Below are 18268 nucleotides of genomic sequence, written 5' to 3'. Positions count from 1 at the left end.
AGGAGGAAGTACATTCTTTGCAATAAACGCTCAGGTGTCAATGATGTAAGAATATAAATAAACAAAAAAAAAAAGAAAACAAGATAAAGCCTATTTTTCAACATTTAGTTCCTCGTAATAATTTCTCGTTATGCCTTATGCCAAAAAAATACTGTGGTGATCGACTGATATGTTCGGTTGGCTGGGCGGCAAAGCGTGTGTCCAGGTTTCAGGTTGATTCCAGGTCACCGTTACTGAGAGTGTTGTTGAAAGCAATATTAACATTATATACTGTGACTGTTATAAGGGGGCATCAATCAAAAAGAAAGAACAAACACAAACGGACAAATAAATAAAAGGAAACTCTTAAATAAGGTTTAGTGTTACTCTGATTGCATATTATTCCATTTTAATATGTATTTTATTAAGTATTATATATATATAAAAAAAACATCCTTGAAGTTAAAAAACAGTGCGTGTTACTAAACGCAGGGAGTCAAATCACTTCCTGGTTGTTGACTATAGACAAATAGATCGATTAATAACGCATCAACTTATCCAGCCGTCGGCTGATGTTTTCCAAACATACAGTAAGTTTAACCGACACACATCGGGTCGACTCACACCAGAGCGGGACGTCAGATGTGCAGCTCACATGTTGGATCCCCAGGGGGGGGCCGAGCTGTCGAGCTGGCCGCCTGCTGCCGGCGCCGTCATCTGAATCTCCTGCTCCAGCTTGTAGGTTGGTTGCCATGGAGATGACCACGGATTTGCACCGGCCAGCATCGTCTCTGGTGATTCCTGGACTCACACACACACTCACACACACACACACATATACAAGTGAAGTGCAGTTATGTTTGGGTGTAAACTTTAACTACACTCCAGTCCAGTGCGGCTCGGGGGCCACATGCGTCCCTTAGACTTATTTATGTGGCCCTCATGAATAAAAACTCATCGAACAGATTGTGTTAAATCTGAGAATTTTTTATTTTTATTTATATGTATTAGTCATTGGTAGTTCACCTCAAAATATGACTATTCCCATTGCCACTTAAAAAATATTTATCTGAATATGTAAAATGTATTTTAAAATATACTATAAAAACCAACATTTTTCCCTTCATATTTAGACATTTACTTCATTATTTGATGGATGGCCCCTCACATCAATCACTGTATTGAATGTGGCCCCTGAGTAAATATTATTGCCCAGCACCACTCCTGACAAAATACATGCTTGAGTTCATTTTGAAAGCATTTGGGGGTTGAATTTTTTTTTTAAATTTTTCCAACCATTTAAGAAGGAATGGACATTAAGTTTTCCACAGGGGCCACATTATATGCTGCTACTGTTAGGGGCCATCAAGTCGAAAGATAGAAGAGACAACACTTACTTAAATATGATGTGTAAACTTAAAATGAATAAATAAATATATATATATATATATATATATATATATATACTGTATATATTAAAAATCCTTATGCCCCGAAAAAGCAAATGTGCATGTGGTATCCCTTGTGTTGCCTTTGGTTCACGGTGAACAACCTCCATCACTGCATAAGTATTTACTGAAGCCAGGGAGGTCGTTCACCTTGAACCAGAGACAACACAAGGGATACCACAAACACATTTGTTTTTGGGTCGCTTCGTCAATTTGACCCAGATTTTGATTGAATATTGTGTCATTTATCACCATTTCTTTTTGAAGATCCTTAGAAAAATAATCTAATGATGAAAAAGATTAAGTGTAGTTATGCAATGACGTCATAGAATAAAACTAACATTTCATATATAAATGTCATTAAAAAAACGTTGTATTTCCCCCCAAAAAATGACTCAACTTCAGCAGGTAGTGTAAGGCTCGAGCTCCACCTGTCTTCCGTCCACACTCCCCGCCCTCCTCTGGCCCCGCCCCCTGGTTCCGCTGCAAGTCTGCCGCTGCTGCTCAGATAGAGTTTCATCTGCGCTGCAGTCAGGTTTCTCTCCGGGATCAGGTTCGTTGCTCCTGCTGGACGCAAGTTCTTCCAGCGGCTGCTGCTTCTTCTCGCTCCTGTCCTGAGCTGTCATGAAGCCACGCTGACGGACGAGATTCCAAGCTTGGAATTACAAGATCCTGCGAAGACCAGTCGACGTCCCAGGTAGGAATGTGGCTCCAGGTGGATGAAGATCAGTGAGGCTGGAGTGATGGACGAACACTGGCTTAAGTTACTGGATTATACTTGTATATGTCTATTTATTTTTCAACTACATCACATTGTAATTTGTCTTCTTGGTGAAGAAGAACGTCAGTGTTTGAAGGCACTTCACAAAAATGATCGCTGGTTGTTTTATAAGTTATTTTATAGCTTAAATGGTGATTAAGATTTTATATTTGTCTAGAAATGAAGTTTCTTGTTTCTTGACACAACGAGGCAAGAAATACACATTTATCAGCTGCTTACTTTATGATGTATCGTTAGATATAAAACAGGTTTGATTCGTGTGTTTAAGAGTTTTTCATTTATGATGTTACAAATGAAAATGTAAAACTTTAAAATTACTTTTATACACGTTAAAATTGTACAATAAATGCTGCTCCTGCAAGATTATAACTATAGATGTTGTAGATTAAATGATGAAATACAGAAATACAATATTGTAAAAAATAATTAAAACAAATATACAATATTATAAAAAATAATGAAAACAATAAAACAATATTGTAAAAAAAAAAAAGAAATACAAAAATACAATATTGTAAAAAAAATAATGAAATACAAAAATACAATATTATAAAAAATAATGAAAAACAATAATACAATATTGTAAAAAAAAAAGAAGGAAAAAATAAATACAATATTGTAAAAAATAATTAAAACAAAAATACAATATTATAAAAAATAATGAAAACAATAAAACAATACTGTAAAAAAAAAAATGAAATACAAAAATACAATATTGTAAAAAAAATAATGAAATACAAAAATACAGTATTATAAAAAATAATGAAAAACAATAATACAATATTGTAAAAAAAAAAAGGAAAAAATAAATACAATATGGTGAAAATAACGTAATACAAAAAAATATATTGTAAAAAATAAATGAAATAAAAAAACAATATTGTAAGAAATAATGATATACAAAAATACAATATGGTCACAATAATTAAATAAAAAAAAAAAACAATATTGTAAATATTATGAAATACAATATTGTAAAAAAAAAAAAATGAAATGCAAACATGCAATATTGTAAAAAGAATAATGAAATACAAAATACAATATGGTGAAAATAACATAATACAAAAAAAGCTATATTGTAAAAAATCTATTAAATAAAAAAAAAAAATTCTGGTAAAAATAAAGAAATTCAAAATAAATTAAATATTGTAAGATATAATGAAATACAAAAACACAATATTGTACAAAATAATTAAATACAAAAATACAATATTGTAAAGAATTATCTAATAAAAAATACAATATGGTGAAAATAACATAATACAAAAAAGCTATATTGTAAAAAATCTATGAAATAAAAAAAAAAATTCTGGTGATAATAACGAAATTAAAAAAAAAGATTGTAAAAAATAAACAAATACAAAAATACAAAATTGTACAAAATAAAAAAATATGACATTGTAAAGAATTATGTAATTGTAAAAATATACAATATGGTGAAATAACTAAATACATAACAAAATTGTTAAAATCCAAAATCATAAAAGTATAATATTGTGCAAATAAGAAAATACAACGTTGTGAAATAAAAAAGAAAAGAAAATACAAATACCAAAAAAATGTAACATTGTGAAAATAACAAAAATACAATATTTAAAAAATGTAGAAGTCAACTTAGCAAAGTCAGGTCACATGTGATCACAAAACACAATCTAAAATATACAATATTACAGTAAAAATGTACATAAATGTAAAATAATGTTTGATCATGTTTCCATAATTTTTCTAAATGAAAAAGTTGTGTGGCTGAAACCGACCAAGTATTCCGACCAATCAGAAGAGGCCGTCGAGCTTGTTTTGGTTCCTGCAGCTTGTAAGACGTGAAATATTGATGAACTAGTGGCTCTGCACGTTGGTAAAGATGAGCTTTTAAGGATAAGAGCTAATTTGGAGGAACATGTGACCACTGCAAGCTTGAAGTTGTATCACTTGAAGAGGAGTAGAACTCTACTTTGTTTCAGGGTCAGGGATATTTAGGAGCATTTACAGACCATAACCACCTCCTAAACACCCGGTGTGTGTGTGTGTGTGTGTACTGTACAAGTTAGCTATATCTGTGTGTGTAGGTGTGTGTGGGTTCTGGGTAGATGAAGTGGTTTGTGTAGGTGTGTGTTTGTAGTGTATTTGATGTGTGTGTGAGAGGTAGAAGTCAGTTTTTTAATTGTTGTGCAATTTTGTTATCGTACTTGTGTCTGTGTGAAAGTTTGTTTTTCTATTTAAATCCTAATGTGCAGTTGTGTAAGTGATTGTTTGTAGTTGTGTATGAATGTTGAGAGAGTTTTGTGCAATACATTTACAAATGTGTGTATGCGATTTTCTTTGTTGTGATTTAAATAATCAAGAGACACAAGTTTGGGGTTAAGTTGGTGAACGTGAGCCTCTTTTTTAAAAACTTTTTCATGATTGAAAATCAATGTTTCCTGTTTCAGCCATGTGTGTGGGTTTGTGTACTTTGTCTGTTTCCATGTGTTCTGAGTTGTTTTTATGTTTGTGTTGGATTTTTTGGGGATCATTTTTGAGTGGATTTTGTTTTTGAATCATTTCTATATTGAAAGATTGAATTTGTTTTTTCTAAATACTTTAATTAAGCTATTTTCGATTTTTTTTTTCAAGTTTAAACATTTGAATTCTAATAATTACAAAATACATTTCAACATTTTTAAAGTTAAATATATTGTTTTATATTTTTTTGTCACGTGATCGTCTGCTCCTCGCATGATTGGCTGGAAGTTCTATCAAGTTGCTTGTTCTGGTGTTGTCTTCTGGCACTGTTATACCAGCATTTATATAGTGAATTTAAAAGGCTACAAATTAAACATTATAGAATTTGCGTTTTTGCGTTTGATAAAAATTGTTACCACATTTATATATTTGTAAACTCACAACTAACCTAAGGAAATATTCTTACAATTATGTTTGTGGATATGTGACGTTCCTTTATGTTGCTCTATGTTTAACCTATGTTTGTCTCCGGGTCAAGGTGACCCGGTGACAACCCTAATATATTTTAAAACTGGAATTTTCCCTCTGTTGAGCTCAAAGTAAAAATCTTTGTAATTGGAGGAAGAGGGAAAATGTCTTCTTCTATCTTCTCCTGAAAGCTTCTAGTCTGTTTCAGGCTCCATGGAGATTTTATCAAAGGTATCGCTGCTGACAGCTGAACCACAGCGTCCAATCTCAGCAGCAGGAGCGACATTTATCCTCGGCACACACGCCTAAATGTCAGGCTCTGGCTGTAAGTGAGCTGGCCTTCGATATGTCTCACTACCTGCTGATGCTTTCACACCTGCCGCTTAATAACATCAAGTGTTTACATAGAGAAGGATCGAGCAGACCCAGGATCAGCCAGACTGACCTCCTGGTTCACCTGGATGCATCAGCAGCGGCTCCTCAGCCAGGTGAAGCATTTGTGTGTCACGTCCCGCTCTTGAACCCCTCGCGCTCGCGACCACTCGTACACTCAGCAGCTTTAAAAAAGAAGTTAATGTTGCATTCAGCTTCCCTTCGGAGCGTGAGTCGGCAGATCCTCGTCTCAGCTGGGATCAAAATGAGGAAGTTTCTCTTCTCAGGGAATAAAAGGATGTGGAAGCAATTACTTCACTTTTAGAACCGAGTGCTTTCGCAGCCTCTTATACGCAACCGACAGAAGTGGTTGTTCAACACTAGGGGCAGTGTTGAGCCTCAACACGTTTATTGAACGGTAGTTCACAAGACCATAAAATCAGATTTTGGCAATAAAAGTTTTCTGATTCTGATATGACGACGGGATTGCCACCTTATCGTGGTTGGGTGGTTTGCGTGTCTCCATGACCCCTAGAGCTATGTCGGGGAGGACCGCCCATGCCGAACAGGTCGAAGGGTAGAGATCAGATAAAGAGTGATCCCACTGGCCCTCCAGGTTGGGGTTTTGGGCTGTGGGCTGATAACCCGCACCCGGGAAAAAAAGTGATTAACACAGAAACCAGAAGCAGAGCACCATATCCGGGGAACGCTGAAGCCAGTCTTCACAACAGGAGAGACACCATGACGCACAGGGGCCAAAGCCAACAGGACGCCCTTGGGTTGATAGGCTACCGCTGCACCCAAAAAACACTCTACTCAGGTGGCAACATTTCAATAGCAGCAAGAGAAATGTTGAACAGAAGATTCGACATCATGGGCATCAGTGAAACACACCGGACAGGACAAGGAAAGGTGTAACTATTAGAAGGACAAACCATCATCTACTCTGGAAGAGACGACGACAACCATAGACAAGGAGTAGGCATACTGATGTCAAAAACAGCAGCAAGAACCCTGATCGATTGGACTCCAGTTAATAAGGGAATCATTCAAGCCAGATACCACTCCCAACACAGTAATCTGACAATCATACACATCTATGCACCCACAGAAAATGCAGAAGAACAAGAAAAAGACAAATTCTATGCAAGACTACAGGATGTATTAGACAGCAGAAATAAACACGACATGTTGATTGAGACATGAATGCTAAAGTAGGGCAGGAAAACAAAGAATATGACAGGGTCATGGGCAAGCATGGTTGGACTTCGCAGATGACATAGTGTTACTCTCCTCTACAAAACAACACATTCAGAATAAAAAAACAAGGATGGATGAAGAAGCCAGACGAGCAGGACTTAAGATCAACCCACAAAAAAACAAAAACAATGAGGATTAACGCAAGAAACCAGGAAAGAATTCAGATCGAAGAGGTAGAGCAAAATGAGGGGGTTGGAATGAAGAACCTTAAGAATAGACTGTCAAAATCAAAAGGTGCCTTCATCAGACTCAAGAAGATCTGGAGTTCCAACAGCATCACAACAAGAACAAAGCTAAAACTCTACAAAACGCTAGCGGTGCCAGTCTTGTTAAACGGATGTGAAATATGGAAAATAAACAGAGGAGACAACAAAGCAGTTGATGTATTCCATAATAGATGCTTACGCCGAATACTGGGTATACAAAGGCAAGATCACGTCAGAACTGAAGACCTGCTAGAAAGAGCCGAGATGAAGCCACTGAGTGAAGTAATGAAGCTGCGCAGATGGAAAATGATCGGACGCATACTGCGGCAGTACCACGACAACGACTATAATATAGCAATGACATACCAATGAGTACCAGAAGGGAAGAGAAGAAAATAAATAGCTCATAGACACATATAGGAAATAGCTAATTTTTTAAGCAGTAAAAACTTGAACATTTGAAAAATGTAAAATAAATAAACTGAACTTTAAACTAGTTCACAAAGAAAGTAAACTTTCCCAACACTAACTAGAGTTTTGTTTTTGCAAGAAACTGGCGATATGATATGAATTACTATGCATGGTTAGCGATACAATAAACCGTGATTCTGTAGTAACAAGGATATATTTGTAGTATTGTCCGACTCTGGTCTTGACTCTGGTGTTGCAGTATTTACAGACCACATGACTCTTGACGAAGTCGTAACACTTTCATTTGTTTTAGAAACAAAATATGCCAAAAAAATCAGCTTTAAAAACTGCTTGAGTCGACTGTATCCTCTTGTCCTCAGTCATCATTGAGATCTTGCATTTCATTGATTGTTTAGTGGCAGGAGGATTTATTGCAACACAAAAATTGAACCATAAATATTTTAACTTATTGAAATATCAACCATAGATGAATACTTTAAATAGTGCTGTTGAAAATCTATACTGCATCGTTATATTTTAGAGTGTCAATATTTTCTTACAATCCTATTTAACTCTTTGAAAGATGGTTAGTCGGGGGACACCCTGCACAGGTGGCCGGTCCATCATAGGTCTCAGATAATGACATAAAGTTCTCTTTGATTTAAAAAATCCCTCTGGATAAAAAAAGAGTGTGTTTGTGTGTCTGTGGGCGTTTATGTAGGACACGTCTGAAAACAGCTCACAAGTATTTTATCATCGTAAAGATGGAGACGCCCCGAACGTCGTTATCATCTGCCAGCAACTCCCATTCGAGCCTCTGGAGACAAAGAGCGGTTATCTCGGGCAAAGATAGAGGGGTTGGTCTGACGGGAAGTGAAGCCTGGGGGGCACGAGCGGGAGCTCTGGGTCATCGGCTGCAATCAAAGTCAAAATCCAGGACAAGTTCAAATCACCAGCCCTGGAGGGTTTATTTATAGAAGATGATCAGGATTTTTATTTGCTACCACCCTGCACCCCCCACACACACCCTCCTACTGCCCTGCTAGTGACAGCGCCTCCTGCTGGGACATTGACCCGCTGAGCCAAAGTGATCTTTAGTCATGGCAGGGAATCCCCAGCATGTCTCTAGGATTTAAGGCCTGTAAGTAAAGTTGAAATGGAAGTCACGACTTGGTTTTTTAGCTGTCGCTAAAATGTTGAGCTGATATACCGCCTGTGTGTTTGTAATTTAAGATGGATTTAGTAGTAGTAGTAGTAGTAGTTGTTCTTTGCTGTAGGCGCTTTAGAAATAACCATTACTTACTTTCTTATTTACTGTATATTTTACAACAATATGGCAACAGCACCAAACACGAAAACAAAATCTCAAGTCTGTTTACAGTCTGCTGTCGTATCATCAGAATCTTAAAGACATTTGCCTCATGAATGGATAAAAAAGATAAAAGTACCAGCTCTGTACTGCAAAATGTTTCCCCGGATTGACACCAAACCAAGAATCATATTTTATAGTTATCATAGATATTTTATGGTTCATGTTTCAATAAAGTCTTAATAAAAAACAATATATTTACAATTGACATGCAATTTTACCCAAAATTAAAACTTCACTCATTTTCTACTCACCCTCATGTCGACTAAGGGATGGGATTATTTTCAGAGTAATCTGTTCCTTTTTAGAGTTACAGACATCCGTCCCTATCCAAAATGAGGCACCTAAAAACATCGATATACCTCAATACTGCTGGTTTGAAATGTCCATTGTATGGTAATATGTTATAAGTTTATAATTGTAAGCTCATTTGTAGAAGACGTTTTTCGCAAGCACTTCAAGAGTAGACAGTCAACTGAATGCACTCCGTGAGTGCTCGGGTCATTTACACTGATATCTTTTGGATATATTTTTAAATGTCTGCCACAAACTAGAGTAGAATATAGACCTATTTTTTCCACGGAAATAAATCTTCTCGTAGAGGCTTCAATACAAGATGAACGTTACAGACGAGCATCATAGGACAACCCATTAAACTAACTGCTGCAAATTATGTCTAAATAATCTGTTTTATTGTTTATTTCTAAATAATGTACCATCACGACATACATAGTACCATCATCAGCATACAATCAAATATACATAGATGCAAATACTCAAACTTCTTGTTGTAACTAGTCCAGAGTTCTTGCTGATTCAGACTTATGGTGTTTTTAATGCACTTAATTGTCGTTTTTTTGCAGGTATTGCTCTTAAATTTTTTTAACTGAATTAACGTGATTATAATTCTGACATTTAACCGGTCCATGGTAAAAAAAAAGTTGGGGGACCCCTGATTTAACAGACACTTGAACTAGATCTCTAGCTCCTCCTCCTAACGTTAACGTGTGAGCTGAAACTCCATAAATGAATGACCTGCTTAAAAAAAATACTTCTTTCCCTTCCCCACTCCGCCACTTTAGTCAGTCATTACCAAGTCTGAGTTGAGTTTTGGATTTGGACTTCAGGGACGTTGTCAACATTGGTTGAGGTGTAATGCTATCTTGTCACAGCAGAATCTCAACAGTGGGAGAATTTGAAGACTTTGACAAACGCTCAGGTTCATTTTAACACTCAGTGAACACGTGACGAATATACATTTTGTTAAATATTGTGGATTTGTCTCGTGGACAGCTGGAGGTCGTGCTTCCTGGGAACATATGTACATAGCTTACAGGCAGGAATTGGTGTCAGCTCATAAGGGACGTGCTATAGGTGGCTCGCTGTTCACCGAACATCAACATGCAAATGAAGAAATTATAAGACCTTGTTACCACAGCGTGAGCTTTATGAAGAGATGCTTTTTTAATGATGAAGCAGCACTTCAGATGCGTGTTCGCTTCAGTTGGATTTTCCAAGTCTCAAATTGTTCGAGGTAATTATAGTTGTTTTTAGATCTGTGCGTGGAATGTTAACAAGTTAAGGGTCAACTTTTGATCTTAAATTGCTGTCATAGTGAGTTTGCTGATTTTTTTTTTTTGTTTAATCTGTGGCTTTTTTTAGATGATTGTTGACCCTTATTTACTAATATTATTGTTTTGATGCATTTAAATTAACATTTTCATTTAAGGACACATGTATTTGTATAAATTCTTACAATTATACTCTTGTTTCAAACTTATGGGTAATGTGGCATATTGCAGTTTTCCATATTTATACTATTTTAAACTTTCATGTCAAAAGTAACTATTATTCAGATTAAAAGGGTTAAGGTTGCACGAATAATACAATACTGAAAAATTAGCTTGAGACTTGTATTGTGACATCAAGCATTACCTGTTAAGTTTGCACAGACTATTTCCTCAAAGTTGACATTTAATTGAGATAATAAAACTAATACCGATTCAAATTGGATTATGTATTAGAAAAATGGAAACAGTTCTATTGGCAAATCATAAATTCTCTTGGCAAATTATGGCATCAAGGAATTTAGATACAAGTCTTGTCCTACACTACTAAACCGGTTCTTTTGAAATGCTGAGGAAAAGGCCGTGCTTAAATAAGGCAGCGTTTAAAGAGCTAAAAAAGAAAATTGCACGTTTACCCCCACATTTACAGTAGAGACGCTGAGAGCGACCAGGAAACCATTAGCTGTAGTTGTTTTTATGAATATGCTTTGAACTTTGAGGGAAAGACCAAGATAAGAAACGTTAATTTAAAATTAATATATATTTTAAAGTTAATAAACTGGAATCTAGTATTCTTTTCACGCCCCTAAAAATGCTGTCCACGAACAACTTTGTTTTGCACTGTCAAAGTCAATTTTAGTATGTTGAATATGTGACAAATCGTAAATAATCTCAGCCACTGAGAGGTTTGGAAAGGTTCTATATCTATTTAACTGATTATACCTTTAGGACAGAACTGCTCTTCTGCTGTGACAGCTGCCATTTGTTTCAGTAATCTTGACACAAATGTATTCAGATTCAACGAGCCCCCTGTTTCTGAGATATTCAAGTCTGTGGTGCTCCTTATCCGTATGGTAACAAGAACCAGAGGAATATTTGAATATTTGTTCATCGCTATTTATAAATATTGGAACTTTTAAAGGCGAACGGTGTCACTGCCTTCTACTAAACCTCTTGTTTCTTAAAAGCTGTGTACCTGGTCTAATACCTTTTATTTTCTTTCACTTGACAATGACCTATGAAGATGTGGTTCAGAGACCTTGCAGTGATGAATAAAATAGAAGCAACCACAAGCACTAACTCCACAATAAATAAGTGATAAGACACCTGCAATAAAATCACTATGTAAGACGCATTAAAATCTAATAACCATGTGTACTGGCATCACAGGTGTGTGTTGTGCTGAAGGTTCACTGATTGTATCTGTTTTACTGTAGAACATAACAAGAAGTACAGCTTATGCCTGTGGGGATCCTGAATTGACCTTTACATTTTGCCGAAAGAATGAACACCACGGCAGAAAAACAGTAGAGACAAACTGGATTGTTTAGCTCAAATCTGTCAAACTCAGACTGGAGTTTATAATCTCAGTGAAGTAATGTTCATGTGGTTGATTATTTACAATGCCAGTGTTGACGATAGGATAAGGAACATAGATTATGCGGGTCAGCAATTATACAGTGACTTCCAATAACTTTAAAACTGAGGTTGAATGGATGTGTTGTAGGTCAAGCATAGAAACAAATGCAATAGTTTGAGCCTCCAAGAATAAATTGACAATTTCACAATAAGACAACATGGAAACCAATTCCTGGTTTAAAGGTTGGAAAGAGACTCAACTGTGTTCTATCACATTGGGGATGTACTGCAGACTAAAGTGGCCTTGACCAAAGAACCGTTCCAGTTTGATGACCAAATCATAATCCTCCTTTCCCTCTGTTTAACCTCTGCACTGTACAAAAGTCACTGTCATCCGGGTGTCCACGTAAAACAAGAAGGTTTGAAAACGAGACCCAAACCAGCAAATATCTTGGAATAATACAATTAATTGATGAATGTCATGTTTGACAGTCAGGACTGGCCTTTAAACTTTAAGCTTCACTAATTGATCTGGGTTTTCGGACTATTTACGTGATGCTACATATGATACAAACCTTAACCCTAACCCTAACCCTTGCAATGTCATTTGGGACACTACTAGGTTGAGCTCATTTTCATGCACCATTGCTTATAGAAGTAAAAGATTCTTATAAATAATTTATAAATGTTATACTAATATGAGGTCTCTTGGTCTGGTGTCATAGGGTCCTCTTATTTCTTCTTGTTGTTTCATCTATACCACAGATCTTTACACTTCATGTGCTGATAGTCCAGGCTACCACCATTGTTACCATTGACCTAATCTCTTCACAAATGTCCCAACAAAAGTCAACCAATTTGCAGTACCGACCCAACCTAAGCCCACTCTTTGCAGTACTGCATTAATGGGCAACAAAGGGGTGGACAGAAAGTTAGTTTTAAAGTTTATTTTTCATTGTTACATGAGGCTTATAATCACTGATGTTAATCGACTTGTTGGTTTTTATTTCCTTGGTCTCTTATAAAGATCACTGACACAATGTTAGAACAAAATACTTTTGCTTTACATTATAACCTGAGATGCACCACCATGATTTAAGGGGAGGACTTTTATTTTCCGCTGACTACTGTGCTTGCACGGTAAAAAGAAAAATGTCCAGTGAAGAAATGCAGACATGTGTTGTAGCAGTTGGGCGTGCTCACCTTCCTGTGAGCTAATAAGCCTGTTCTTATTCCCAAAAGATCCCCTTTTTTCATGATCGTGTATATCAGGTTAAAATGTAATACTTGTTAACAGAGATTATGGATTTCAACAATTAGACAGAGACTTAAAACTGGGGATGAAGGTAAGTTATTTCTTGGGAATTTGAAACTCCCCATTAAAGACAGTTTGGTAAATATAAAATGTATTTTTTTTTTTTACTAGTTACTATTTTGTTTTACTATTGTTTAAGTTAAAGGGTAAAATCCCAACTCTCCTAACTTATTCACATGTTGTAAATGTTGAAGTCGTCCTCTTCAAAATGCAGTAGGTTATTCATCATGACGTTGCACCGTTTTGAACTTATTACTTAATAAAGTTCTATCCCGTTTGAAATCTTGCCAAACGAGATTACGCTTTAAATTATACATTCTGACGTCAGTCTGGTGGAGGTTTCCTCCCCTAGAAGCCCTAAATCAGTTATGTACCTACATGTTAATTGTGAATAAAAATAAATATTTATGTAAACATGGTGAGAGTTACTTCTGCCTTTAGGTGTTTTTGTAATGTGTACATTAAGCAGAAAACCTTAATTTTATTATTTGTTTTTAATGTACAAAACAGGAGTTTTAGGGTTGACTATGAAATTTACGTGAGTCTTGTGACCTATAGAGTGGGCGTGGTTGCTTTGACGAGACTTCTTCTCCAACCAAAATGGCGCATTTTAAGTGGGCGGGGCTTAAGCGTATTTTCTAAAGTAAATATCTTTATTAAATGAGATCTTTGTGCAAAAAGAAACATACTGATGAGTATAATTGAGGTCCCACAACAATTTAAGAGACACTTAAATCAGCAAATTAGGTGCCCTTTAACAATTTCAAAAACAATCTCAAACAATTTCCCGAAGGAGACCTCCTGAGGGATCGATAAAGTTCTACCTAACCTAACCAATGCAGGGTTCCATTCAGCATAGGGGCCCCCTTCAGTGCGATTTTGATCCCCTACGTTGTGAATTGGGCCCAGACGCTGTGTTTCAAGGGGGATTTTTTTAATTTCTGCCTTTATTTCAGAATATTTGTAACACTTAAAACACTATTTCCTGCATTTTGAGGACCAAAGTCCAAATTTCCCGGACCACCCTACAGTGTACAGTGTCCAACAAATACACATGGGAGTTTCTCAACAAACAACAGTTTTACTGTGTCGTTTCCACTGCCGAGGTTCTAAAGGACTGTCGTGTTTATTTGTCTTCCCGGATTCCTCTTATCACGTCACAAAACTGGTGTTTGGCCCACTTACGACCAAACATCACAATCGTCTGCATCACAGATTTGGAAAACCCTTTTTATTTTCAACTCGCAATAAAAACAAATTTTCTTTTAATATGCATCTGGGTTTACGATCCTGCTTGGTTTGTGAAGTTGTGTGTAGTCGTATGTGTGTGTGTCTGTGTCTGTGTTGCTCCACTTTCTATCTACATTGTTCCCCAATTAAAACAAGTCAGGCTGCTTTGCATGACAGCGAGGTCACCTGACCGTGGAATCCTACTTTGAGGAGGTCTTTACACACAAATGCGTGGAAGCAGCCGTTAGTAAGCGGTCGCTATGGTAACCCACTACATCATTTGTTACTGGGAAGCCCATCATGACGATCGGAGAATGCTCGCGGGTTATTCATCTCCACAGATAATTATCCGTTCCTCCTCTTACACATGTTCTCTGATCTTCGTTTCCACTGTGCACCTTTGATCCAGCGTTTGTTTAAACTTATATTTCCCTCCATCGATGGGAGGGTTTCCTGCAAAACACTTAAAGACGGGAAGCGTCGGGGGTTCTCTTGATCTAATCTCTGAAGTTTCCCTCTCACCTGCTTGACCTCATAAGTGGTCAAGTGAAGGAGGAGACCTGCTGTGACTTCCAGTTGTCCTGTCGGAGAGTGGACTGATGCCGCTGATGGCTAAAGAGTCTCTGACCTACTTTATCACATACAGGATCTATAAATAATTCATATTTCTATACGTTCTCTCCACTTTGAGAAAGGCCATTTATATTTATTTATCCTTTACTGTCAAACGCAGAAGCTTCCTGCTCCACTTCCACTAAATAAGCCTGTGAAGTGGTCCAAGGGAAGACATGAAAGGAGCTGGAATCTGTAGACGGAGCAATTAAGTTAAACTAGTTGACCATCTTTCAACGATTGCCAAATTAAAACGGCTGCTAAATTACTTTTATACTTTTGCACTTGGTTTCCCTGCAACAATATGGTCCCATTCAGAGTTTGTGTTCCATTATTTTTCTCTACTTTACTTATTAATTTTAAGTTTTTTCAAGATTCAAGATATAATTAAATTTTAACTCTATGTTGCTGTTAGATTAAAATATTATATACATATACGCCATACTTAAATTAATGCTAAAAGATAATCAAAATATAAAGTATAAATTACTTGTTTGATCAAAGAGCGGGAACGTTTGACTACATATATTCACAATCAACATCCAGACTGATTCATACTGGCTCGAGACAAGCTTGGATCAGAATTAGAGATACGACACTGGTAGTTTCAAACATTTGTTTATCTGCGAATCACACCTTTAATTGTAGATCAAAGAACCAAGCAAGATAGACCCCGGAGAGGGGGAGCGAAAGACGGAAGAGAAAGTGACCCCCACACGAAAAAACTTGAATAATTAGATTACAGGAAGACAAATTAGGATGTCTCTCAGTGGGGGATCAGTGACACAGGGGACTTAAAAGAACAATTTGGCCGGAAAAAGACGACCCCTGGGCGGGAAATTTGACCTAAATAGAGCGAACTTTTAACAGCTCGCGACCATTCCACCTGTTACACACTCAGGATTGTTCATCTTTCTCCACAATGCAAGTACAGGACTCACATTTGAACCCGGCTTGTTATCGCTTCACCGAATGTGGCCCTCTTTTAAAGACGCTTGGACACCCCTGTTTGAAGCTATAAACCATGGAAGTCAAGTTTCATTTGCTTTTGCGTGTTTCAGTGTTTCATGTGAAGTCAAGTGTATCTAAAGAAGCGTCGCTGCTGTGATCAGTGACTCATTTTATCCGCTCAAGTGCGATCACTCGATAAAGACTTCGGAGTGAAGATAAATGTTTGTCTTTATCTCTTTAAGATATCAAAGCATCAGAAGTGTTTAATGAGAGGCGTCACCGTAACTGACTGTCATAAAGAAAGTGAGGAACAGATTTCTATGAAAGTATACAAGTGCCATGATCATATTGAATGACTTTTTAATTAAAATGTCAGTTTTTTTTTTTGGATTTTTTTTATTTATTTGTATTTTTACAATTGAATTAAATCATTCCCATATTGAAATGATTAGTTTGTTTCATTGCATTATTTTATTGAACAATTTCTATATTAAAAGATTTCAATAGTTTTTTAAAAATAATTTAATTTAGAAGAAATAGAATTTCAAAATCAAGAGATTTATATTCTAATTCCAATTATTAAAAACACATCTTCTCTATGCAAAAGTCATTCATAGCCTTTTGAATTCAATCTAAAAAAAGTTGGTATATTAGTGACACCAGACAGTACCAGACGATAACCGAACAAATTCCTTGCGGATTGTCTCTCATTTTCCAGCTCAACACGATAAATCATTTACATAATGTTCTTTCTAAATTCTGAACTGACAGTCCATCAGTTTTTCTACGGCATCAGATGATTGGCTGAAAGTTCAAGTAGTAATAGTTAATACTTATTTGTAAAGCGCCTTTCTAGACCAGGGTCACAAAGCACTTTAACAATCAAAAACAATACACAGTTTAAATATATAATTATAAAGAAGAGTAGACATAAGACAAACCCGGGAGTCCCGGAAAGTCGAGGAAAAGCCTGCACAAATAAAAATGTCTTAAGATGTTTCTTGAAGGAGTCAGTAGATCCATCAAACACAGAGTAAGTTGATCCTGAAAGAAACTGGCAGCCAGTGAAGAGTTTTAAGGATCGGAGAAAAGGGTTATTTTACTAGAGCGGCTCAGAATTCTCGCTGCAGAGTTTTGTATTAACTGCAGGCGAGACAGATCCTTCTTGTTTAGACACCAAAATCACCTGTTACAATAGACTAAACGAACAGACACAAACGCATGGATTACAAGCTCCAGATCGTGTTGTGACATAATTTTCCTAAATTTAGAGATTAAAGTACCTTGGTCCTCTTTTGGGTTTTGTCTGGTGGCGCCATTAAAACAACATTTTTAGATTGAATTTATTTGAAAATGTTAAACCATTGAATTTAGAATGTGCATTTTTGTTATTTGAAATTATAATATCAAACTATCAATATCAAAAGTTTCAATTCAAAAATATTATATTAAAAATATATACTGTATATATTACCTAATAGAAATAAACTTTTCCTAATACAATGCAACTTTCAGTATATAAATGATTGAATTGAATGAATAATAAATAAAAAAAAGACACATATGTTGATGGCACTGATATGCTTCCATGCTTTCCTTCCCTTGACTCCCCACAAGAGGCGTCTACACTGTTGGCGACGGTCACGATCATTTCCTCCACACGATGGCTAGTTCGTGCCTGAAGCTGAACTTTTAACACAGCGAGATGTTCAATTGTCGTCCCATTATGGACTGAAACGAAAAAAGCATCTGTCGCCGTGTCTGGCTCATTTCTCACTCCACGTCACTGCAGCTGTTGGATGTTTTCAACACAGCGAACACGGGAAGAACCGCCGAGTTAGTCGCACTACTTCAACCTCCAACACCTGGATCTTCATTCAACATCTTTCCTCTTCTTTGTTCAGATCCGACTAATAATCGTTATTCATGAGAATCTTTCCTGGGAGCTAGCAAGCCAATAAAAGTCAGAACATTTTCTTTTTCATATGCAGATGGGAACCTTCACATTTGAGATTCCGATAGCGGCGCGTCAGCCGCTCACGTGATTCTTTCATTTGTTGAATTATCATGTCGGTTAGAGCGGAGGATCGGACGAGAATCCGACTCCATATCACGTGTCAACGGTTTGATTAACGGCGCTCTGACATTTTAATAAAAACTGATTGGTGCCTTTGTGTAAATGAGCAAGGCAATAAGCACAATCCCGCGGGTCTGACGAGTAAACAACGAATCGCTTTTTATATGGCTCATAATAAACCAGCAACAGGGAAAACTGAGT

At 36.5% G+C, this 18268-nt stretch overlaps 1 protein-coding gene across 5 annotated transcripts in view; it reads left to right on the top strand.

Annotated features, from left to right (window-relative positions):
• The first annotated feature begins 1990 nt into the window (after positions 1-1990).
• LOC148086651 (SH3 and multiple ankyrin repeat domains protein 2-like) overlaps positions 1991-18268 on the top strand; it is a 138671-nt gene continuing 122393 nt past the window's right edge. For all 5 annotated transcript variants that reach the window (XM_087784824.1, XM_087784822.1, XM_087784823.1 and 2 more), the window contains exon 1: positions 1991-2124. The gene's annotated coding sequence lies outside the window, so the exon portion shown is untranslated. The remainder of the gene's footprint in view (positions 2125-18268) is intronic.

The sequence above is a fragment of the Callionymus lyra genome, chromosome 2 (genome assembly GCF_982586985.1).
Source record: "Callionymus lyra chromosome 2, fCalLyr1.hap1.1, whole genome shotgun sequence".
Classification (NCBI taxonomy): domain Eukaryota; kingdom Metazoa; phylum Chordata; class Actinopteri; order Syngnathiformes; family Callionymidae; genus Callionymus; species Callionymus lyra.
Note: the sequence above shows the minus strand (reverse complement) of the source record. Positions and strands in the feature narration are given on the sequence as shown.